Genomic DNA, 26,465 nt, shown 5'->3' with positions numbered 1-26,465 from the left:
GTTGCTTGTTTCCTGTCATGTCTAGCATCTGGTTTTCCTTTGCGTCCACCACTGAGCTCACAGTAGAGTCTTTCAAACAGAGCTCTGGAACAGCAAGCTACGTATTTCCAAGTGGTGAAGACTACTGTTCTTCGTGGCCTCTCTGAATGCACACAAATGGGTTGTTTTGTGCCTACACTGAATGTCTCAGAATATTTTAGAGCTTAAAAGTACAAAGTTAGTGGGACGTTCCCCTGTTGAGCACATGCTCTGCCCACCTAAGATTCCCTTCAGTTCTTTTTTTCCACTATGCTGATCAGATCTCCAGAAGAATAGAACGTGTTTCTGAGCAATTTTAGCGACTATATTAGTATTTCCTTTTCTAATCAACATGTAAATTGATACCTTATTTTGCAATCAACTAATCAACATTTCCATCAGCTAGTTCTGTTTCTTTGTCTTTCTTGCTTTTGGCTTCCCACCTCTTCCCCATCTCTTCAACCATCTCTCCCTCTGGTTTTCCACTCTTTATGGCCTCAACAGCTCCTTTTAAAAGCTGCATCGGCTGTTCAAATAAGATCCCATTATCTGATGGCCACAAATGCTGCGTATTCTGCTTGGGCGAGCAACATCCAACCCTTTCTTGTACAGCATGTAAAAAATTGGCCAATCCAGCACTTAAGCAAAGGCTCCAAAGGCTCTGATCTCACACTTGGGAGATGTCCATGAACAAAAAAGGCTCACGCTCCGGTGTCAACTGGTAGCCTATCTCCCCACACTGGCTCTCAATGGCTGATGCACCATCCAGCCAGGCCTCGGCCCATTCTAGCCCTGCATCAGGGCGGGCGATTGAAATCCAACTTTCAGGATTGGATTCTCCTCAACACTCTCCCCAAAAACTTCAGGCGAAACGGAAGCATATTTCTCCTCCTTGATACATGCCTCTGTACGGAGAGTACTACCAGTATACCAATTTTCCACAGTACCATCATTTTTGACGTGGAGGAAGTTGTCCCATATTGCAATCCATATCACATGGAAGCATACGAAGGACATTCATATTATCAAGAACCAAAATGTGTGCAATACACACTACTTTACCATCATACCTCCCTACACCAACCACAGATGCTATCGATAACCATCCTCCATCTCCTTCAGAGGATTTCATTTCTTATTCAGAGATGATATCCAGAATGGCTAAATTCCTACAACTACATGTCGAACAACCTCCATCACTTCAGGCAGATCTAATCTTCGATGACATTAATCAAGAAAGGACACCTCCACTTAGTCTTACTTTTATTCCATCAATGCTCAAAGTCAGAGGCAACATGGTGGCTCCTAAAAAAATTTCCAAGCCAAGACTGAAAACTCTTTCTGGTGTCGGACTACAGCACACAGAATCCCCTCAGGCCCCATAGGCATGGGGACTCAGTATCCAGTGAGTTGCTTAGTGAATGTGTCACTATAGACTGTTCCTCCAGTCCACTATAAGACCAACACTCTGATGTTTTTAAAAGACTCCGATTGATGGTTCTGTAATCACAAAGATTGATGGGTTCTTACGGTTGGCATGGATACAGCTCAGGCCAAAGAGAAATAGAATTCTCTGATGTCAGAGTGAGGTAACAATCTGGAGAGTTCTTGTTTCTCTGCAAACCAAGTGACAGTTAACAGTCAGGTTGAGCCTTAACATGGTCAGGATGGATCTTCATGACAGGGAAGTGGAAAGATTGGGTTGGGGGCAAGTTGAATTAATTTTTCAGACTCACTATGGTAAAGTAGATAGAATATTGGACTATGGCTCAGGAGACCTCGATTCCAATCCCTCCTCGCCCTTCAAATCTTTCTAGAGAGTAGCAATCGTGAATCCCTCTTGAGACATTTTATGTACTTCACAAACCCTGTCAGGGTCGCCAGAAGCTGAAAATGACTTGCCAGAGGACAATAACATTGTCCTTTCAAAGGTAGGGAAAGCTATTAGAAGGATTTGTGAGAAGGTTTTCTGAGTGCTTTCCTACCCATTTTGTAAGGGAAATGGATGCTATGTATTGCAACTAACATGTCTGCTTCACAGAGCGTGTTTTGCTCAGAACTTGTTTGAATAACAGCTCTCAAAACTAGTTTTTGGACCACAGCTCCTAGAATCCTTGGGTCATGATGGCCACTGTCCATTCCACCGGGGACGGCTGGGAAATGGAAGAAAAAAGAAAGTTTTCCAAGCTCTGCTTCTGACCATGAGACTGAGTAAACAGATGACCATGCCTATGGGGGCAGGTCAACATCTTCCTTTCTTGTCTGATTGCAAATACATGGTCATAACAAGTGCCAGACATCAGGAGAAGGCAAGACCTTGTTGAAGAAGGAGAAATCAGACATCCAGGTGACCTTTAGTCTGCAATTTCTCTCCATCTTTTGCTGTAGAGCTTCAATGCATAAACACTAACAAATATTATTTTCCACATATTTGAAGGAGGAACAAGATGGTATGTACATATAACCATGGCCAACGAAAAAGGACAATCGGTACTATCCGAGGCTGTGTGGAAGTTTGAACAGGTTGTAGATGGTGTGAAGAAGCCTACGCTGAGAGCCTAAGTAAGGGATCTGTTTTCTACAATTAACGTGCAGCCTTGCTAGTTTCGGAAAGGTGATGAGGGTGCAAGAACCGGGGTGTAGTGGACAGAATGAATTGGTAGAGAAACATTAAATTGTCAGAGAAAAAACCTCTCACAGTATCGGTAGGATTGTTTGTGTAATCTTCAAGCACCCTGTCCTAAAACCATTTCTGTTAATATTCAAGCCTATCTTCATTTGGGAGAGGAGCTCTTCATTTCAGGGAACAGCAGTTGTTGGGGTGCTAATTTGATTCTCGTGCTTTTCTTTGAATAGTTGAATATTTTGGTTGGGCTGTGAGTTCTCTTATGTCACTCATTTCAGAAAGTTGCTGTAGAGGAGAGGACATTCCCTCTCTCACACCCAAACACAAACACAAATAATCCAACTGCATAATTTATTTGCATCTCTCCTCTTTTAAACCTTGTACAGCTCTCCTCCAAACACCAGGTGCTTACCAACAATCCACAGATGATGTGAGGATGCCCACACTAAGAACCTCAGTAAGGAACCTCCTTTACACAAGTAATGTGCCACCATGCTAGTTTCTGAAAGCGGAAAGGGGCAAGAACCAGGCATAGCAGCCAGAGTGAGAACTAGGACTTGAGAGACTTCCAATTCCAACTCCTGAGTGACCACAGAAACTGAGGGGTGGCCCTGGTAAAGCCCCTCCTTCAAGGCGAGAAAGAAGCCGTATAACTTTGACATGGGGACTCGACATGCAGTGAGTTGCTTGGTGAATGTGTAGCCAAGAAGTACGGGAAAGATGCATTAATTCCATTAATTGTGGCCCTGATCTGGCCATCGGACCCGCATAGGCTTAGCATCAAAATACATTGTGCAGAAGAACTGAGACAATGATGGTTGGAACAGGTTTAAATAACTTCAGTTCACTTTCTACTTAGCAACTTGGTCTAAAAATCCATTCAGAACTTAAGGAACACTTGGAGGGGCTGCAGTAATTTCTACCCATTGACTAACAAAGTGTAGATGTCTTTCACAACTTGGTCTTTTTTTTCCCCCTCCAAAATAGGTCTCTGAAGAACTACGGGAGTTCTCTTGGGCACCAGCCAGAGCAGACCTGCTGGAAAGAAGGAAAGGAACATCAGGAACTCTTTCCATTAGGATTGCAATCTCCTTCTCATTCTGTTCCAGGGTCCTGTTCACTCTCAACACATCCCTCCCTCTCTCTGTCCCTGCCTCCCTCCCCACCAGTCTGACTTGACCTGGCCCCAAGGGCGCCTGTCCTTCCAAACACCTGGAACCGGAGCCCCTATTGGAAATGGGGAGATCAGAGGGAAAAGCCCCGGGATGCAATGATCCAGATTGGCAGATCTCTCTGAGCCCTCCCCCAGCCCCCATATTCCCCCCCTGGGAGCCCCATCCCATCCCCCCACTTGTGGACCCCCAGACACCCTTACCCGACGGCTGTAGCTGCTGGGCTACAGAGTGCCTGAGGCAATGGCAGAGCAGGAAGGAAGGTTCTCTCCCCTTCCTCCTCCCCCCCCCCCCCACGTTTCTTGGCTTCCCTTCTCTCTGCCTCTCTTCCTTTTCCTCCTCCGTTCCCCTCTGGCTCTTCCAATGCTCTTAGGGTAGCCTTGGCAAGGTCAGAGGGGCAGAGGAGGAAAAGGAAGGGAAGAGGGAGGAAGGGGAGATGGGGAGGGAGTGGAGGAGGAGTGGGAGAGAGGAAGGGAGGGAGGGAAGCCATTGCCCTTCCTTCCTTTTCTGCCATCTAGTGATGTGTGCCTCTCCCCCCACCCCCCATTTATCCCCATTTGGGCTGAATCAAAGACCATGGCTTGGCTTTTTCCAAGCAAATTGGACTCCAATTGGATTTAGTTGTTCCCCAGTGGGGGCACCAAACTCTGAGAGGCTTCCCCCAGCCCTTCCTTGAGTCTCCAAATGTTTTTCCCAAATGAGGTGGTGCAGAGGGCTGCTGGATGGAAGGGAGGGGGCTCAGAGTGTGTCAGGAAGAAGCAAAGGGCTCACTGCTCTCGGGAGGAACGGAGGGAGGAGGGGAAACCTTGGAGACTCAAGAGAGGGGACCGGGGAGTTGAGTTCTTCCACGGTTCGGATGGGTATCCCAGCCAGGGAAGAACTCTGGGGGGGTCGTAAAGCTTCCCTCAAATTTGAGGTGAAGATTACGATGCACCATCTTTGTGATCTGAGCCAAGCCATGAGAAAGCTTGGCACCTTGGCACCATCATCTGCACAGCGCAGCCAAAGTTGGGTAAGTGAGTGTGAGTGGGAGGGAGGAGCAGCCCACTGCCGTCCCAACTGTCCTCTGGCTCGGATGGCGAGATGGGCGCCAAGTACGAGCGCACCACAAGCCTGCTCCCAAAGCAGGGAAGCAGGAAATTCGGCAGGTCTTTACTTTCCCTGGCACTTGAAACACTGCTATGGCCAAGGAGGAAGGGCAGGGAAGAGGGGTGGGAGGCAGAGAGGGAGGCAGAGGAGAAACCAGGATCTAGGGACATGTGCCACAACTAGAAGGGGAGGTGGTTTTGCAGGCTCCCTGATGTAGGAAAGAGGGAGGGGGACGAGGCTGGAGTGGCAAAAGATAGAGCAGGATGTGGTCCTCCCTTCCTCCTTGTCATCACGGTTGCTGCAGCCAGAAGCTCCAGAGGGGAGGGGAGGGGAGGGGATGGGGGGAGAAGAGGGTAACACTTTGGCCGAAGGGAACTGCTCTCTGTCCTCTGTGGGCAGAAAATGGAGGACTCCAGTCTCTTCCTGTGCTGTGCTGACCTTGCAGGGTTATGAGACATCCTTGACCATCCTTGATCTCACCATGGGCAATCACTCTTTCCCTTCTTGTATAGTCTTGGACTTTTCCTAGTCGTCCAGAAGCTCCTTGGGTTTGACTCTTCAGAGACTTAGCTCACAAAAAGTTCCCTTTGCAATCTTTATTAGGTTTTTTTCATGCTTCATGACAGTTCTGCTTAGAACTGATCATCCTCTCTTCTATTCCTGAAGGGAAAGCTTTTGCTTCCCTGAATGGATGATTCTGCCTGGTGGACCATATTTCAGGGCTGATACACCAAAAGGGTAAAGAGCAGGAGGTTCCTTTACATTGAAAGGAAACATCTAACCTGGCGAACCAATTTCCAAGCTTTCAAGCCTTCATGGATTTTAGCCCCAGGGCCCTGGGTGTCATTCCTCTTGTGTCTTCCTGCTCTTGACTTTCCCCATTTGCTGAATGTCTCCACATCTGTTTCCCTTGAAAGAACCCGGTTTGGGGGCATCACTAGAATTGAAGGTGCCAGGAAGTTACATCCACTGGGAGAAGTGCACCAACAGGATTTTGTCGATTATTTGCTAAACATCCTAGAAAAATCAGGTTTTTCATCATCCTGCTGTGATTCCAAAGCATGTTTTCCCCTCCCTGCCATCCAAAACATCTCCTTTCCTTCTGTCAAACCATCATTTGCTGTTTTCCTCTGTGACTATGTTGCCTCTCTATCCTTTTTCTTCCTCACTTGGAAGGTTTGGTTTTCTGGGCTGCCCCACTAGATCCCCTTGGTCTCTTCTGCCATTGACTTGTTTTTGGTTCAGACCATCCGCAGTGGAGGCCCCATGCAGACACCCAAGAATTCTGGCTCCATACATTGCAACTGGCAGGGTGCTGTATTTCCATGGCTCAGCTAAGGAACAAAATGACATTTTAACAATTTCAAAGATTCAGGTGGGGGGTTGTTCTTTTTTGAGGGGGGTGTTTTTAACCTTGCTTTCTCCGTGTATGTGGCTTATAGGTTGTAGGTTACACCTTACAATGGTAAATCGGTCAAAATTATCAGCTCCCTTTATTACATTTATTTTAATCCTCATTCAAACTGAAAGTAAGCCAGATATTATGTACCCGATCCCCCATTCATGACTTTGGTTGCTCCTCCCCCAATGTCTTTTTGGAACCTGAAACTACCTGTTGCCTCTCATATCCGTACTTTACTTATCTGCACACCTTCACGGCCCTTTGTAAGCCCAGGAATCTCTTCTTTTGTCCCCCACTCCCCTTGTTAACTGTCAGGACATAGACATGTGGTCTCCACGCCGGAGCTCCTGTCATTCAGAGTCCATTTTATTCACGTGATTCCACAACAAAACAGGGCAAGCATTTTCCTCACTCTGCTAGACTTTACAGCCTTGGGTGGCTTCTCTCGATTCTTGTTTCTATAGTCTTTTAAAAATCTATTTCTATTCTTGTTTTGCTTTCTGAGCAGGAAATCCTACACACACCCCAGTTAGGTGAAGGACATTTTGTCTTCCTGTCCCTGTAGCTTCTATTATCAATGACTTCTCTCATTTACTTACAGTTTTTTACCACCTTTGATATCTTTGCCCCCCACAACAATACTGCTTCTGATCATCTCAAGACAGAAGGTGCTGCATTTCGAGGGCTCAGCATGGGAGTAGAAGGACATCCTAAAACTGCCACATCAAGATGAAAGTGGGATAGAATAGACCTTATCCTTCCTTCATTTCTTCTGTGTTTAGTTGCTTCTCTTCCATTTTATTTTTCAAACCTGTTGCCTCCTAGATCTGGAATTCATTTTGGGTTCTTACAGGGGGAAAGGCTGAGGGGATCAGGTGTCAATGATTGCTCCTGGCATTGTCTACCTACACAAAGGATAGATGTTGAATCCACAGTGTAGCCTTCACATACCACTTAGTGGATACCTTAATGAAGGAAGTTCACAATGAACCAGGACAAGCATTGTCTTGACTCCAAAACCTTTTCCACTCCTTTTGACTGTGGGATGCTTTCTCCTCATTTAATTCTATTTCTATGACTGTTTTGTTCTTTTAACAAGAACCCCCCCCTTCACAGGATAGCACAAAAAGAGAAAGAGTCTCCAGACAAGAGTTTATCGGGGTGGGGGGGAGAGAGTCCCTTGCCTTGCTTGACCTACTTTGGTCCAAGCCTTACCCGAAGCCTAGAATTGGGGAGATTCGCCTTTTAGTTGGGAGTGTTTTCTCCTCTTCCCATCCTGGGCTGCAGCACAGTCTGAACAGGGAAATACAGAAGCTCAGCAACACCTGATCCCCTACCTTTCCCAGGCTCCCCCATGTTGGAGCTCAAGGCTCCGGGGACCCTGGGAAAGGTAGCTGCCATAGCAACCTTGCCTGTGCCTGAGGATGGGGGGCAGGGACGTAGAGGGGGAGGCCTCCCTGCCCCTCCCTGCTGCAGCCAGAGCCAGAGGCAGTTCAGCAGGTGTGAGTGGGAGGGAGGGGCCACATGGGGGAAGGGGGCCATTCGGAATGGGGGTGCCAGTCCACGAGGCATCCCATTGACATTCCGGATTGGGGGATTCCAGAGCTCAGAGGCATAAATTTTCCCCAGGGGTCATAAATTATCCCCATCTTGAGAAAGCGTTAGGTCAGCCAGGATGAGAGACCGAGGTTCAGCTACCTGTGGGAGCAGTGGAGGAAGAGATGGATTCTGCTGAGAACATAACAGGGTCCTCACTGTGCCGTACTGATGTTGGGCTGGTGTTCAAGGCTGCAGGTGCAGGAAGACATGGGATTGCATACTAAGAACACTAAGTGGGATGTTTAGAAACGTCCTGTGGAAAAACAGATGTGAAAAGACAGGTCTAAGGACTGGAAGGCCGGCCTGACCAGCAGCAGCAAGGAGGTCATCTGGAAAGGGGCAGAGCCAGGCCAGCCTAGGAGATGCCTTGTGCAAGATGGAAGTGAGAGCAGTGCTAACCATCTCGTTTCCACCCAACAATGCCTGCAACTGGCCCTGCTTCTCTCTGCTGTGTCATGGAAGGCCTTTCCCACTGCTCTTGTGTTCTCCATCATCATCAGAGGGGATGAACCAGTAGCACCACAGCACCATTACTAAACATATAGGATAATTCTCACCCAACAATGGGCTACATCAGGAGCATTTGGAACTGCTGACATGAAGTCGTTCATGACAGGTGTTGAGGGGCATGTACCCTGATACAGGTCTGACGTCTGTTTTTCTCTACACTTGGAAAGATTTGCAAACCCCCAATTTTCTTAGGTTCATCTTGGTTCTACCAACTCCACTCCATCACCTATAAAGCAACTTCCAAGGAAGCCCATCCTCTATGTCACTGGGGGCTAGACTTTTCTAGGGTTCATTCTCTTTTGTCAGTTGTGTAGTACTTCCTCTCTACATTGGAGTCCTGGCATTCTCTACTGTAGAAAATCTTCCTGCCTTCCTCATTGATGGAGATGTTATTTTGATCCCTACTCTGCTCCTGCAGATGTTACTATATGCCAAAGAATTTTTTTAAAGATCTGTATTGACTTTGTTGTTATGGTAATTGCCCTTTGTGTATTTGTAATATTATTAATGCTTGTTATGTGATTTGTTACTGGTACAAAATAAATGATGCACTTGGCACTTAAACCTACCCACCTGTTGTATTTGATTTTCAGTGAGGTACAATGCATGGGTATGGCTTAGAAATGAAGAATATTTTAAGGGTCCTGCTTGTCCTGTGTGAATAGATCATTGGCAGTTTTTGCAGCCTGATGATGTGGACAGGAGCAGCCCCAGTGTCATAGGTGTTTTTAGTTTCCTACATACCCTGCAAAATGTCTACCGTTCTGATGGATTCTTGAGCTGAAGAGATCATACTGGGAATTTAAATACTGTAATGGAGAGAAGAACCCTCTTGAAAAGCATCATCGAGAGGATGAAGTGAAAGAAAAGTTGAAGGCTTGTGTGAAATCCCCTGAAGTTTCGTAACTGCAGCTCTCTCTCTTTCAAATACACACGAGCACGTACACACACACACAGAAAGACACAAACACACAAACACAAACTATCCATTCTGTTTGCAGCAACATCATATACTGAAAATGTTTCTAATAATTAAACTAGATTTTTGAAGGGTTTTTTCTCCTGAGACATTAATTTTTTCTGCTTACCTCCCCCCCCCCCCCCAATCTGTATATAACAGGAATGTTCACATATTTTACACGCACTTCCTTTCTCCTCTGGCTCTGCTGCACATACAAGCAACACCTTGGAAATATGGTAAATCCAAAGACTACCAGGATGTGTGAACACTTTGAAAATCACACTGAAGGCATGAATAGGGAATGTGTGGCTAGAGATCAAAAAGAATTTCATTTCAGCTGCAGGGTTTCCTGCAGAGTTTTGAATTTTGGGTTAAATTCTTCTAGTTGTGTAGCAAAAGTGCATGGATTCATGGCCCAGAATAGCATCAATTTCCCCAGGAAGTCCACCCCTTTTCTCATTAATGGGCTTCTAGTCTCAGAAACTCACTCTGAGATATGAACAGGAGAAACAATAAAAGGTTTCATTGCTTACAATTGAACAGATCAGACAACAAACTGACCAAAACATGACTCCTTTCAGCAACAGACCTCAAGAGACTCTAGAGTGGGCGGGGGGGATTCAAAGACGGAGATGACGGGAGGGGGGGAATTCACATATGGAGATGAGGAGATCCCATGGATTCAGACAGGGGGCAGGAACTACTGGATAGTGCTGGATAGACAGACAGTCTCCCCAGTCCAGAAACCTCCCTCCCAGCCAAAACCTACTAAAGGCAGTGTGCCAGATTGCAAAAACTCCAACAGAAGGCAAGCCACGCCACAGATGAAGAGCAAAGACAAAGTCAGGTAGTAAAGGACTGCTAAAAAGGTGAGAAGGAGCTGAGGTGAGTAAGCCAATCTGGATAAAGTGTTCTTTGCCTGCCCACAGAGGGAGAGCAGGAAGGGGGGGCAGCCTACCCACTCGCCACTGGATGAGGCATTGAGAGGGGGGCACTTTTGGGGCCGCCAGAATTGTGGGGCCAAGGGAAGGGCCTCCTCTCAAAAAACCTCAGGACACGGGCAGGCATGTGAGCCATTCTCTTTTAGGGTTGCCATATTATCTCTTTAAAGGTAACGGTTAGGTAAAGGTTTCCCTTGACAATTTTTGTCCAGTCGTGTTCGACTCTAGGAGGCGGTGCTCATCCCCGTTTCCAAGCCATAGAGCCAGCGTTTGTCCGAAGACAATCTTCCGTGGTCACATAGCCAGTGCGACTTAGACACGGAACGCTGTTACCTTCCCACCGAAGTGGTCCGTATTTATCTACTTGCATTTGCATGCTTTCGAACCGCTAGGTTGACGGGAGCTGGGAAAAGCGACGGGCGCTCACTCCGTCGTGTGGATTTGATCTTACGACTGCTTGGTCTTCTGACCCTGCAGCACAGGCTTCTGCGGTTTAGCCCGCAGTGCCACTACATCCCTATCTCTTTAGACACGTTTAATTTGGATTTTAGGTCTGTCGCCCTGTGCCAGTTCAAGCCATCAGCTGGCTTGGATTCCAAGATATAATTATTTGAAAAAGAAAAGTCCCAAGCCCTTCCTTAGCCTATTTGGCAGGTTGAGAAAACTCAGAAGGGGTTTCCCATTCCTTTCTTCTGGGGGTATCCTGGGATTGTGCAGCTTGCCCACGGTCACACAGGCTGGCCTCCTGGTGTAGCGGCTAAACTGCTGTACTGCAGCCAGGACTGTGCTCACCACCCAGGGTTCGATCACAGGTAGCCAGTTCAAGGTTAACTCAGCCTTCTGTCCTTCCCAGGTTCATAAAATGAATACCCAGTTTGCTGCGGGATAGCGTTTTAAGCGCTATGGGGCAGGATACAAACAGCACGCTTTGCTTTTTTGCTTTTGCCTCTACTTGCAGGAGGCACAGTTTGCAATTGAATTCCCAGCCTCTGGCTCCACAGCCAGATATGCAAACCACTGAGCTATCCAACCAGCTGACAACTGGGGAAAAAAAGCAAAATCCAATATGAATTTTGTTCACTCCCCCTCATTTTAAGAGTTAAATATGTTTCTTTGCCCCTTTTTTCTTTTTCCATTTTAGTCATTTATGGAAAGAACTGTGTTGGACAGGATATCGTCATGAAACAAACTACAATCATATGATTTATTGGTATTCCAATGTCTGTTTAATTCAACAGACCTTCTCCCCAAACACCTGATGCTTAAAAATGAGCTACTCTTGCTGACCAACTTTTCATAAGGACAATCAGTAACACCAGAGACTCTGTGTCAGGGACAGGACATGCTGATGTTCATCTTTTGACTTCTATACTGCCCTATAATGCTAGAACACTCTCTGGGCAGTTGACAACATGCTGGAAGTCACTCATCCATAAGGTTACTCTAAGTCAGAGGCAACATGGTGGCTCCTAAAAACATTCCAAGCCAAGACTGAAAACTCTTTCTGGTGTCGGACTACAGCACCCAGAATCCCCTCAGGCCCCATAGACATGGGGACTCAGTATCCAGTGGGTTGTTTGGTGAATGTGTCACTATAGACTGTTCCTCCAGTCCACTATAAGACCAACACTCTGATGTTTTCAAAAGACTCCGATTGATGGTTCTGTAATCACAAAGATTGATGGGTTCTTACAGTTGGCATGGATACAGCTCAGGCCAAAGAGAAATAGAATTCTCTGATGTCAGAGTGAGGTAACAATCAGGAGAGTTCTTGTTTCTCTGCAAACCAAGTGACCGTTATCAGTCAGGCTCAGCCTTAACATGGTCAGGATGGATCTTCATGACGGGGAAGTGGAAAGATTGGGTTGGGGGCAAGTTGAATTAATTTTTCAGTCTTACTATGGTAAAGTAGATAGAATATTGCACTATGGCTCAGGAGACCTCGATTCCAATCCCTCCTCGCCCTTCAAATCTTTCTAGAGAGTAACAATCGTGAATCCCTCTTGAGACATTTTATGTACTTCACAAACCCTGTCAGGGTCGCCAGAAGCTGAAAATGACTTGCCAAAGGACAATAACATTGTCCTTTCAAAGGTAGGGAAAACTATTAGAAGGATTTGTGAGAAGGTTTTCTGAGTGCTTTCCTACCCATTTTGTAAGGGAAATGGATGCTACGTATTGCAACTAACATGTCTGCTTCACAGAGCGTGTTTTGCTCAGAACTTGTTTGAATAACAGCTCTCAAAACTAGTTTTTGGACCACAGCTCCTAGAATCCTTGGGTCATGATGGCCAGTGTCCATTCCACCGGGGACGGCTGGGAAATGGAAGAAAAAAGAAAGTTTTCCAAGCTCTGCTTCTAACCATGAGACTGAGTAACCAGATGACCATGCCTATGGAGGCAGGTCAACATCTTCCTGTCTTGTCTGATTGCAAATAGATGGTCATAACAAGTGCCAGACATCAGGAGAAGGCAAGACCTTGTTGAAGAAGCAGAAATCAGACATCCAGGTGACCTTTAGTCTGCAATTTCACTCCATCTTTTGCTGTAGAGCTTCAATGCATAAGCACTAACAAATATTATTTTCCACATATTTGAAGGAGGAACAAGATGGTATGTACATATAACCATGGCCAACGAAAAAGGACAATCGGTACTATCTAAGGCTGTGTGAAAGTTTGAACAGGCTGTAGATGGTGTGAAGAAGCCCACGCTGAGAGCCTAAGTAAGGAATCTGTTTTCTACAATTAACGTGCAGCCTTGCTAGTTTCGGAAAGGTGATGAGGGTGCAAGAACCGGGGTGTAGTGGACAGAATGAATTGGTAGAGAAACATTAAATTGTCAGAGAAAAAACCTCTCACAGTATCAGTAGGATTGTTTGTGTAATTTTCAAGCACCCTGTCTTAAAACCATTTCTGTTAATATTCAAGCCTATCTTCATTTGGGAGAGGAGCTCTTCATCTCAGGGAACAGCAGTCGTTGGGGTGCTAATTTGATTCTCGTGCTCTTCTTTGAATAGTTGAATATTTTGGTTGGGCTGTGAGTTCTCTTATGTTACTCATTTCAGAAAGTTGCTGTATAGGAGAGGACATTCCCTCTCTCACACCCAAACAGAAACACAAATAATCCAATTGCATAATTTATTTGCATCTCTCCTCTTTTAAATCTTGTACAGCTGTCCTCCAAACACCAGGTGCTTACCAACAATCCACAGATGATGTGAGGATGCCCACACTAAGAACCTCAGTAAGGAACCTCCTTTACACAAGTAAGGTGCCACCATGCTAGTTTCTGAAAGCGGAAAGGGGCAAGAACCAGGCATAGCAGCCACAGTGAGAACTAGGACTTGAGAGACTTCCAATTCCAACTCCTGAGTGACCAGAGAAACTGAGGGGTGGCCCTGGTAAAGCCCCTCCTTCAAAGCGAGAAAGAAGCCGTATAACTTTGACATGGGGACTCGACATGCAGTGAGTTGCTTGGTGAATGTGTAGCCAAGATGTACGGGAAAGATGCATTAATTCCATTAATTGTGGCCCTGATCTGGCCATCGGACCGGCATAGGCTAAGCATCAAAATACATTCTGCAGAAGAAGTGAGACAATGATGGTTGGAACAGGTTTAAATAACTTCAGTTCACTTTCTACTTAACAACTTGGTCTAAAAATCCATTCAGAACTTAAGGAACGCTCCAGATTTTCAAAGTCCCGCCACTTGGAGGGGCTGCAGTAATTTCTACCCATTGACTAACAAAGTGTAGATGTCTTTCACAACTTGGTCTTTTTTTTCCCATCCAAAATAGGTCTCTGAAGAACTATGGGAGTTCTCTTGGGCACCAGCCAGGGCAGACCTGCTGGAAAGAAGGAAAGGAACATCAGGAACTCTTTGCATCAGGATTGCAATCTCTTTCTCATTCTGTTCCAGGATCCTGTTCACTCTCAACAGATGCCTCCCTCTCTCTGTCCCTGCCTCCCTCCCCACCAGTCTGACTTGACCTGGCTCCAAGGGCGCCTGTCCTTCCAAACACCTGGAACCGGAGCCCCTATTGGAAATGGGGAGATCAGAGGGAAAAGCCCCCGGATGCAATGATCTAGATTGGCAGATCTCTCTGAGCCCTCCCCCAGCCCCCATATTCCCCCTGTGGGCCTCATCCGAACCCCCCACCTGTGGACCCCCAGACACCCTTACCTGACGGCTGTAGCTGCTGGGCTACAGAGTGCCTGAGGCAATGGCAGAGCAGGAAGGAGGGTTCTCTCCCCTTCCTCCTCCCCCCCCCACGTTTCTTGGCTTCCCTTCTTTCTGCCTCTCTTCCTTTTCCTCCTCCGTTCCTCTCTGGCTCTTCCAATGCTCTTAGGGTAGCCTTGGCAAGGTCAGAGGCGCAGAGGAGGAAAAGGAAGGGAAAAGGGAGGAAGGGGAGATGGGGAGGGAGTGGAGGAGGAGTGGGAGAGAGGAAGGGAGGGAGGGAAGCCATTGCTCTTCCTTCCTTTTCTGCCATCTAGTGATGTGTGCCTCTCCCCCCCCCCCATTTATCCCCATTTGGGCTGAATCAAAGACCATGGCTTGGCTTTTTCCAAGCAAATTGGACTCCGATTGGATTGAGTTGTCCCCCAGTGCGGGCACCAAACTCTGAGAGGCTTCACCCAGCCCTTCCTTGAGTCTCCAAATGTTTTTCCCAAATGAGGTGGATCAGAGGGCTGCTGGATGGAAGGGAGGGGGCTCAGAGTGTGCCAGGAAGAAGCAAAGGGCTCACTGCTCTCGGGAGGAACGGAGGGAGGAGGGGAAGCCTTGGAGACTCAAGAGAGGGGACCGGGGAATTGAGTTCTTCCATGGTTCGCATGGATATCCCAGCCAGGGAAGAACTCTGGGGGGGTCGTAAAGCTTCCCTCATATTTGAGGTGAAGATTACGATGCACTATCTTTGTGATCTGAGCCAAGCCATGAGAAAGCTTGGCACCTTGGCACCGTCATCTGCACAGCACAGCCAAAGTCGGGTAAGTGAGTGGGAGGGAGGAGCAGCCCACTGCCCTCCCAACTGTCCTCTGGCTCGGATGGCGAGATGGGCGCCAAGTACGAGCGCACCACAAGCCTGCTCCCGAAGCAGGGAAGTAGGAGGTTCAGCAGGTCTTTACGTTCCCTGGCACTTGAAACGCTGCTATGGCCAAGGAGGAAGGGCAGGGAAAAGGGGTGGGAGGCAGAGAGGGAGGCAGAGGAGAAACCAGGATCTAGGGACATGTGCCAAATGCTAGCCACAACTAGAAGGGGAGGTGGTTTTGCAGGCTCCCTGATGTAGGAAAGAGGGAGGGGGATGAGGCTGGAATGGCAGAAGATAGAGCAGGATGTGGTCCTCCCTTCCTCCTTGCCATCACGGTTGCTGCAGCCAGAAGCTCCAGAGGGGAGAGGAGGGGAGGGGATGGGCGGAGAAGAGGGTAACTCTTTGGCTGAAGGGAAATGCTCTCTGTCCTGTGTGGGCAGAAAATGGAGGACTCCAGTCTCTTCCTGTGCTGTGCTGACCTTGCAGGGTTATGAGACATCCTTGACCATCCTTGATCTCACCATGGGCAATCACTCTCTCCCTTCTTGTATAGTCTTGGACTTTTCCGAGTCGTCCAGAAGCTCCTTGGGTTTGACTCTTCAGAGACTTAGCTCACAAAAAGTTCCCTTTGCAATCTTTATTAGGATTTTTCCATGCCCCATGACACTTCTGTTTAGAACTGATCATCCTCTCTTCTATTCCCGAAGGGAAAGCTTCTGCTTCCCTGAATGGATGGTTCTGCCTGATGGACCATATTTCAGGGCTGATACACCAAAAGGGTAAAGTGCAGGAGGTTCCTTTACATTGAAGGGAGACATCTAACCCGGAGAACCAATTTCCAAGCTTTCAAGCCATCATGGATTTTAGCACCAGGGTCCTGGGTGTCATTCCTCTTGTGTCTTCCTGCTCTTGACTTTCCCCATTTGCTGAATGCCTCCACATCTGTTTCCCTTGAAAGAACCCGGTTTGGGGGCATCACTAGAATTGAAGGTGCCAGGAAGTTACATCCACTGGCAGAAGTGCACCAACAGGATTTTGTCAATTATTTGCTAAATAGCCTAGAAACATCAGGTTTTTCATCATCCTGCTGTGATTCCAAAGCATGTTTTCCCCTCCCTGCCATCCAAGACATCTCCTTTCCTTCTGTCAAACCATCATTTGCTGTTTTCCTCTGTGACTATGTTGCCTCTCTATCCTTTTTCTTCCTCACTTGGAAGGTTTGGTTTTCTGGGCTGCCCCACTAGATCCCCTTGGTCTCTTTTGCCATTGACTTGTTTCTGGTTCAGACCATCCGCAGTGGAGGCCCCATGCAGACACCCAACAATTCTTTGGGTTTGCAACTGGCAGGGTGCTGTATTTCCATGGCTCAGCTAAGGAACAAAATGACATTTTAACAATTTCAAACATTCGGGTGGGTGGTTGTTCTTTTTTGAGGGGGGTGTTTTTAACCTTGCTTTTTCCGTGTATGTGGCTTATAGGTTGTAGGTTACACCTTACAATGTTAAATCGGTCAAAATTATCAGCTCCCTTTATTACATTTATTTTAATCCTCATTCAAACTGAATGAAAACGAGATATTATGTCCCCGATCCCCTATTCATGATTTTCGTTGCTCCTCCCCCAATGTCTTTTTGGAACCTGAATCTACCTGTTGCCTCTCATATCCATACCTCACTTATCTGCACACCTTCACGGCCCTTTGTAAGCCCAGGAATCTCTTCTTTTGTCCCCCACTACACTTGTTAACTGTCAGGACATAGACATGTGGTCTCCACACCGGAGCTCCTGTCATTCAGAGTCCATTTTATTCACGTGATTCCACAACAAAACAGGGCAAGCATTTTCCTCACTCTGCTAGACTCAACAGCCTTGGGAGGCTTCTCTAGATTCTTGTTTCTATATTCTTTTAAAAAACTATTTCTATTCTTGTTTTGCTTTCTGAGCAGGAAATCCAACACACACACCAGTTAGGTGATTGACATTTTGTCTTCCTGTCCCTGTAGCTTCTATTTACTTACAGTTTTTCACCACCTTTGATATCTTTGCCCCCCACAACAATTCTGCTTCTGATCATCTCAAGACAGAAGGTGCTGTATTTCCAGGGCTCAGCATGGGAGTAGAAGGACATCCTAAAACTGCCTCATCAAGATGAAAATGGGATAGAATAGACCTTAGCCTTCCTTCATTATTTCTGTGTTTAGCTGCTTCTCTTCCATTTTATTTTTCAAACCTGTTGCCTCCTAGATCTGGGATTCACTTTGGGTTCTTACAGGGGGAAAGGCTGAGGGGATCAGGTGACAATGATTGCTCCTGGCATTGTCTACCTGCACAAAGGGTGGATGTTGAATCCACAGTGTAGCCATCACATATCACTTAGTGGTTACCTTAATGAAGAAAGTTCACCGTGAACCAGGACAAGCATTGTCTTGACTGAAAAACCTTTTCCACTTTTTCTGACTGTGGGATGCTTTCTCCTCATTTAATTCTATTTCTATGACTGTTTTGTTCTTTTAACAAGAACCCCCCCCTTCATAGGATAGCACAAAAAGAGAAAGGGTCTCCAGACAAGGGTTTCTCGGGGGGGGGGGGGGAGAGTCCCTTGCCTTGCTTGTCCTACTTTGGTCCAAGCCTTACCCGAAGCCTAGAAATGGGGAGATTCGCCTTTTAGTTGGGAGTGTTTTCTTCTCTTCCCATCCTGGGCTGCAGCACAGTCTGAACAGGGAAATAAAGAAGCTCAGCAACACCTGATCCCCTACCTTTCCCAGGCTCCCCCATGTTGGAGCTCAAGGCTCCGGGGACCCTGGGAAAGGTAGCAGCCATAGCAACCTTGCCTGTGCCTGAGGATGGGGGGCAGGGACGTAGAGGGGGAGGTCTCCCTGCCCCTCCCTGCTGCAGCCAGAGCCGGAGGCAGTTCAGCATGTGTGAGTGGGATGGAGGGGCCACATGGGGGAAGGGGGCCATTCGGAATGGGGGTGCCAGTCAAAGAGGCATCCCATTGACATTCCAGATTGGGGGATTCCAGAGCTCAGAGGCATAAATTGTCCCCGGGGTCATAAATTATCCACATCTTGAGAAAGCCTTAGGTCAGCCAGGATGAGAGACCGAGGTTCAGCTACCTGTGGGAACAGCGGAGGAAGAGATGGAATCTGCTGAGAACATAACAGGGTCCTCACTGTGCTGTACTGATGTTAGGCTGGTGTTCAAGGCTGCAGGTGCGGGAAGACATGGGATTGCATACTAAGAACACTAAGTGGGATGTTTAGAAACGTGCTGTGGAAAAACAGATGTGAAAAGACAGGTCTAAGGACTGGAAGGCCGGCCTGACCAGCAGCAGCAAGGAGGTCATCTGGAAAGGGACAGAGCCAGGCCAGCCTAGGAGATGCCTTGTGCAAGATGGAAGTGAGAGCAGTGCTAACCATCTCGTTTCCACCCAACAATGCCTGCAACTGGCCCTTCTTCTCTCTGCTGTGTCACGGAAGGCCTTTCCCGCTGCTCTTGTGATCTCCATCATCATCAGAGGTGATGCACCAGTAGCACCACAGCACCATTACTAAACATATAGGATAATTCCCACCCAACAATGGGCTACATCAAGAGCATTTGGAACTGCTGACATGAAGTCGTTCATGACAGGTGTTGAGGGGCATGTACCCTGATACAGGTCTGACGTCTGTTTTTCTCTACACTTGCAAAGATTTGCAACCCCCCAATTTTCTTAGGTTCATCTTGGTTCTACCAACTCCACTCCATCGCCTATAAAGCAACTTCCAAGGAAGCCCATCCCCTATGTGACTGGGGGCTAGACTTTTCTAGGGTTCAGTCTCTTTTGTCAGTTGTGTAGTACTTCCTCTCTACATTGGAGTCCCGGAAGTCTCTACTGTAGAAAATCTTCCTGCCTTCCTCATTGATGGAGATGTTATTTTGATCCATACTCTGCTCCTGCAGATGTTACTAAATGGCAAAGAATTTTTTTAAAGATCTGTATTGACTTTGTTGTTATGGTAATTGCCCTTTTTGTATTTGTAATATTATTAATGCTTGTTATGTGATTTGTTACTGGTACAAAATAAATGATGCACTTGCCACTTAAACCTACCCACCTTTTGTATTTGATTTTCATTGAGGTACAATGAATGGGCATGGCTTAGAAATGAAGAATATTTGAAAAGATTACTTAAACCCTTATAAACAGGAGATAGAAATCACATATGTCACCTTCACTGTATTTCCGTCATTGTAGCAGACAAAACTGCTCGGATCCGCTCTGAGATGGATGCCATAGTTGATACAGATCCTGTGAATGTAACTAAGGGTCCTGCTTGTCCTGTGTGAATAGATCATTGGCGGTTTTTGCAGCATGATGATGTGGACAGGAGCAGCCCCAGTGTCATACGTGTTTTTAGTTTCCTACATACCCTGCAAAATGTCTACCGTTCTGATGGATTCTTGAGCTGAAGAGATCATACTAGGAATTTAAATACTGTAATGGAGAAAAGAACCCTCTTCAAAAGCATCATCGAGAGGATGAAGTGAAAGAAACGTTGAAGACTTGTGTGAAATCCCCTGAAGTTTCTGTAACTGCAGCTCTCTCTCTTTCAAATACACACGCGCACGTACCCACACAGAGAAAGACACAAACAAACACACAAACACAAACTATCCATTCTGTTTGCAGCAACATCATATACTGAAAATGTTTCTAATAATTAAACTAGACTTTTTAAGGGTTTTTTTCTCCTGAGACATTAATTTTTTCTGCTTACCTCCCCCCCCCCCCAATCTGCATATAACTGGAATGTTCACATATTTTGCACGCACTTCCTTTCTCCTCTGGCTCTGCTGTACATACAAGCAACACCTTGGAATTATGGTAAATCCAAAGACTACCAGGATGTGTTAACACTTTGAAAATCACACTGAAAGCATGAATAGGGAATGTGTGGCTAGAGATCAAAAAGAATTTCATTTCAGCTGCAGGGTTTCTTGCAGAGTTTTGAGTTTTGGGTTAAATTCTTCTAGTTGTGTAGCAAAAGTGCATGGATTCACCGCCCAGAATAGCCTCAATTTCCCCAGGAAGTCCACCCCTTTTCTCATTAATGGGCTTTTAGTCTCAGAAACTCATTCTGAGATATTAATAGGATATTAATATTATTGCTTATAATTGAACAGATCAGACAACAAACTGACCAAAAAATGACTCCTTTCAGCAACAGACCTCAAGAGACTCTAGAGTGGGCGGGGGGATTCAAAGACGGAGATGACCGGGGGGGGGGGGAATTCACATACGGAGATAAGGGGTTCCCTTGGATTCAGAGGTGGGGGCAGGAACTACTGGATAGTGCTGGATAGACAGACAGTCTCCCCAGCCCAGGAACCTCCCTCCCAGCCAAAACCTACTAAAGGCAGTGTGCCAGATTGCAAAAACTCCAACAGAAGGCAGGCCAGGCCACAGATGAAGAGCAAAGACAAAGTCAGGAAGCAAAGAACTGCTAAAAAGGCGAGAAGGAGCTGAGGTGAGTAAGCCAATGTGGATAAAGTGTTCTTTGCCTGCCCACAGAGGGAGAGCAGGAAGGGGGGGGGCAGCCTACCCACTCGCCACTGGAGGAGGCATTGAGAGGGGGGGCACTTTTGAACAAAGGGGCCCCCAGAATTGTGGGGCCAAGGGAAGGGCCTCCTCTCGAAAAACCTCAGGACACGGGCAGGCATGTGAGCCATTCTCTTTTAGGGTTGCCATATTATCTCTTTAGACAAGTTTAATGTGGATTTTAGGTCTGTTGCCCTGTGCCAGTTCAAGTCCTCAGCTGGCTTTGATTCCAAGATATAATTTTTTTAAAAAGAAAAGTCCCAAATCCCAAGTCCCTTACTTAGCCTATTTCAAGGAAGCATGGGACAAACCACTATCTACACTACAATTCTCAAGATGGACTGAAAACCTGTACAAGACGCATGGAACGGACACCGAGGATTTGGCCAAACATCCTACTCCCAATTCTATAATTGTTGAGTCCAACCAGTCCAGAGCCAGAAATAAGTCTTCAGTGGCCCCTACTAAACAGAGGGTCAGAAAATTGACATCATTGGTAGAAGAATTTATTCGCTCCAATCCTTTTCACTTAGGGTCACCAACTATCAAACAGCGATGGGCGCTTATCAGTGCCAACTATGGAAAACCTTTATAAAATACAGGAAACTGCAAAATCATACACCAACCAACAATCCTTTTGATACCAATGACTTCAATACAGACAGACTCAATTCTATTCACAATCATTTCAACAACAATTGTATCAGAGATTCCAGCCATATCAACAATTCAGGTCACAACCAGTTGACAGATCCTTTCAAGGTCCACCACCATCAACATCATCCTTTTAGAATCAATATCAGTCCCATAGACGCCAGCCTTTTCAAAAACCCTCGATAAAGGGGAGAATGGTTTGTTGTGATCGGTCTACAGGATGCTTGCTTCTAAATTTCAATCCATCCATCTCATCAAAAATTTCTCAGATTCCAATTCGACAACATGATGTACTAATTCTATTTCCTACCATTTGGACTTTCCACGACGTGGAGGACTTTCACGAAGTTCATGGCAGCAGTCACAGCGCATCTCCGTCTTCAGGGTATAAACATCTACCCATACATAGACGACTGGCTGATAGTTACGACATTGTACCAAAACGCCATGAGAGCTACAACCATCACTCTCAACACACTTCAGAACCTCGGACTCAAACTACAAAAGCTCATCTCGAACCAGCACAGTCACCTATATTGGAGCCCTCTTCGACTCCATGCAAGCCAGGGCCTTTATCCCCCTGGAACGAGTTACAAGGTTAAAGAAGGAAATTTGGCCCTTTCAATCTCAAACTTCTGTTCCAACCCATCATGTTCAACACCTCCTCTGGCTCATGGCAGCCACATCGGTAATTCAGCATGCCCGACTCAAAATAAGTTTGCTCCAATTGTGGTACTTGCCACTGTTCAACCCAGTGATAGGCCTCTTTGCTCCCTGGTGGCCAAGGCAACTGTGGTTCACTCGCCTCAGATCAATGTCGACGGACTCATTTAGACTCTCTCCAGTTCCTGGCCTCCTAACTCAGAACAACGGGGATGGTCTACCATCCAGACCATCCATCATTGAACTTGACAGCTTGGAGAATACTCCTGCCTTGAAGCACATCTTGGATCGAGTGTGAATACCATCAACTCAGCTTCTATATGCAAATAAGTGGAAAGCCTTCTTTAATTATACAGAAATAAATAAATAACCTGCAAAACCAGTTTCCTTGAAGACACTACTTACCTTCTTACTCCATCTCTTTGAATTTGTACTCTCTCATTCCACTTTAAAAGTCCATATATCAGCCATTGTTGCCCATCAACCAGATAACTCCACGTCAGCAAAAGTTTTATCTCACCCTACGGTTAAAAAATTCCTCAAAGGACTCAATAACATCCATCCACCATGTCAACATATTATTCCCCAATAGTCACTACAAATTGTCCTTAATGCTCTCATGCGCCCACCATTGGAACCAATGGCCTCTTCAAATCTTAGGTTGCTTTCTCTAAAGACATCTTTTCTGGTGGCTATAACATCTGCTAAAAGAGCCAGTGAGCTTGTTGCTCTTTGATCTAATCCACCCTTTATCCAATTTCATCCAGACAAGGTGACTTTGTATTTTGATATGTCTTTTCTGCCCAAGATTGTATCAGAATTCCATCTATATCAACCAATTATATTAACATCATTTTTCCCATTACCATCAATCTCTCTAGAGTGCATGCTCCACATGCTAGACATAAGACGCTCTCTTGCATTTTATATTGATAGAACTAACGCTTTCAGAAAAACTTACTTTTCATATGTTTCCATGGACCTCACAAGGAAGGCCCAACCTCATCATTATCCATTTCCAGATGGATAGTCCAAACTATTTCTCTGGCATAGGAACTATCAGGCAAACCACCTTCTGATCATTTGAATGCACATTTCACTAGAGTGCTGTCAACATCATCTGCTTTCCAGCATGGAATTGAGATTCCTGACATCTGTTGTGCTGCAACATGGTCTACCCCATTGGCCTTTGTCAGGCATTACCGCCTAGATGTGAGAGCACACAATGATACTGGATTTGGCACATTTGGATTGGCATCCTTCCTACCGTGACGTCCACCATCCGTTAAGTGAGCTTGCCGTCACCCACTTGTGTGCATTCACAGAGGCCACGAAGAAGAAAGGTTACCTACCTGTAACTATGTTTCTCCTTTGTGGTCTCTGTGAATACGTGCTAATAGGTTAATCTGTGCCTGAGCAGAGCATCCTCGGAAGCTCCTATAGCTTTAAGCACTTGGTGCCGGGACCTCCCCTACACTGGCTGTATATCTCTGCCCCCAGCACCTAGTGCCTCAGTTCTTTTTTCGACCTCCGCTGTAGCAGTAGCTTTGTTGGGAACTTCACAATTGAAAAACAATTCTATTCCTTATCTTTCCTTTCTTTTGACCTCCCTTATTCTTTCTTCAGCAACAAGTTGTTTCTTCTGCCTGGGGGAAGAGCACCAGCCAGCATTGTGTATTCTTTGTAAGAGCTTTACACATATACTATTTGACAGTGGCAGACTATATAAGGAACTGAGGGGAAGATTGGAGGGTGGAGCTTGCGCCCCAAGGGGGGAGGTCTCACTGTCAAATTTTTTTCTAAGCTCCAGGAAGTTCCAAAATGTCCTGCACAGGTGCAGAAACCCACTTGTGTGAATTTCACAGAGGTCTACTAGAACAGACCAGGGCAAAATGCGGCCCTCCAGATGTTGCTGAATTGCAACTCCCAGCAACCATAGCCCACACAATCAATAATGAGGATTACTGGGAGTTGCAGTTCAGCAACATCTGGAGGGCCGCATTTTGCTCACGTCTCCACTAGAAGAACCATGGTTACAGGTAGGTAACCTTTCTATTTCATTGTAGCTTGTATCCCAGCTCATGAGGATGATGAGCATGTGTAAAGGTTACAGGTTTGTCTATTTAGATTGGGAGACATTCCAGTCACCATTGGAGACAAAATTTGAAACCTGCATTTCTAACCTGAGTCTGCAGCCCTTATTTTGAAATGTGGTTTTAATATAAGAAATGGCATACCCAAGGTGGTATAGTGGAAAGAATGACAAGACTGGGGCTGAGGATGCTCATTTTTATGGGGTTCATCGGAATGTTGTGGCAGTTCTTCATTTTTGGCAGGAAATAACACATCTCTGTGGTATTCATAACTTCAGCTTTATTGATCTTAGGTTTCTCAACAATTATTTCAACCGGGTCAAAACATGATAAGTCAGGCAAAGGGCCGTAACTAGATGAGGTCAACTCTCCTTGAAAGTCTGGATAGCTCATTGGGGTGCTGGGTCAAAATGCTCGCGATCAGTGGGGCTCCGTAGAGGGGCAGTCCTCACTGCACAGATGGTGCCACAACATGGGTGTTGCGCCCAGTCTCCTTCTTTAGGTGGTGTGTTATAGGTTGAATCAGGTCTTATCACTTTCCTGCTTCATCCTTGTCCCCGTGGGAAGATGATTAGCATCACTCTTGGGTATCGTACACAGTCTCTCCCTCTCTCTTTGGCTCAGGATCAGGCAATAATCCTCCAACTTTTAGGTTTGGGAAATCTTTTAGAAGTCCTTGCGTCTTTTCATAACTCGTCTCCGTCTCCTTATCTCGCTCCTCCTTCCTCCTCCTTCCCTCGTCTTCAAACCGGCTAACGAACCTCCTCTCCCCCTGAACATTTATACTCTCCTCCCAAACTGACATCTCAAGCTCCTCCCTTTTTCCTTTCTCTCCCTCTTCTACTAGGCAGACCTCTACTTTCCTCTTCACCTCCTCTATCTTTTCTTCTTTATTAAGATTTCTTTTTCCCCTGATGTCTCCGTCCTACAACTCCCTTTCCTCTTGTCGAGGATGGCTCACTTTCCTCCAACTTTCCTTCACACCTGGGTTCAAATCTCCACTCAGCAATAGAAGCTCATTGGTGTGTGGACCTGGTAAAACCACTCCTAAAATATCTCACTTACCTTATCTCAAGCCTTATTAGGGTTTCTATAAGTCACTTTCACCTTGATGGTACACAACAAAAGTACTGCCTATCACTGCATTTGGTCGGTCTGCAAGGATCACAAGTAGAGATGGGGATGAGTTACCATTTTGGGAAGTCGTTCTGCTTCATGAGTCATCAGAAGTTGACGACTCATGAAGCACAAAGTTGGCTCCATGAAGCAACGAATAACAAAGTTATTTGATTCATGGGGGGGGGGGGTTATTAAAAAAACACCCACGCCACCAGTGCCCCTTACCATAATTGTTGCATCCACTGCCAAGGTCTCCATCGGGCCTCCACAGCCATGGCGTGTAAAAAGGGAAACTGGCTGCCCTTTGCAAAGATGGTGGCTGTGGCTTCATTTAGGGTAGGAAAGCTGCAGCTGCCATCTTTGCAAAGGCCAGCCAGTCTCCCTTTTTACATACTGTGGCTGCAGAGGCCAGATGGTGACAGCAGCACTGTCGATTACAGTAAGGGGGTGTCGGCGGGGGTGGGGCTACGGTAGGGAGAGGAAGGGGGTGGGGGTAGGCTGTGGAGGTGGGTGGTTGCCTATCAGCAGCCTGTAGGCAGAATGTTTTTTTCTTAATTATGAAGGAGGAATAAAATGGGGAAGTATTTGTCAAGCCGTATTTGTCAGGGCTTAAAATCTGACAAATACGGATTGATGAATATTTAACAAATCGGCTATTTTCGTCAAAAAAACCTGATCCCTTTTTATATTCATCCCCATCTCTTAATCACAAGGTTTTTTGTCCCTATATTGTTAAAAATTCATTGGAAATGACTAGAGTATATCATGATGAGATTGCAATTACTTCCATGCTGAGAGGACTCAGCTCTATTTTTCATTAACAGTGGGGCTGCAGGTCATGAACTATTGTCTGGGCACAGTGATGAGAGATGTGTTTGGAGCTTAATCCAGAAAGAGATGCTATTGCTCAATAATTTATTAGGAGTATTCTGGACAGTGCAATACTCTCTTGAAGAATTAGAGTCATGGATTTGGCATGCTCCAGGAAGGTTAGGTAGTAACTGT

At 46.2% G+C, this 26,465-nt stretch overlaps 1 long non-coding RNA gene across 1 annotated transcript; it reads left to right on the top strand.

Moving 5' to 3' along the window:
- The first annotated feature begins 12,917 nt into the window (after positions 1-12,917).
- On the top strand, positions 12,918-14,446 carry LOC144583600 (uncharacterized). Its single transcript, XR_013537489.1, has 3 exons — positions 12,918-13,043; positions 13,494-13,564; positions 14,118-14,446. It is a non-coding gene; the product is annotated as an uncharacterized LOC144583600 (long non-coding RNA).
- Positions 14,447-26,465: the final 12,019 nt, after the last annotated feature.

The sequence above is a fragment of the Pogona vitticeps genome, chromosome 6 (assembly GCF_051106095.1).
Source record: "Pogona vitticeps strain Pit_001003342236 chromosome 6, PviZW2.1, whole genome shotgun sequence".
Lineage (NCBI taxonomy): Eukaryota > Metazoa > Chordata > Lepidosauria > Squamata > Agamidae > Pogona > Pogona vitticeps.
Note: the sequence above shows the minus strand (reverse complement) of the source record. Positions and strands in the feature narration are given on the sequence as shown.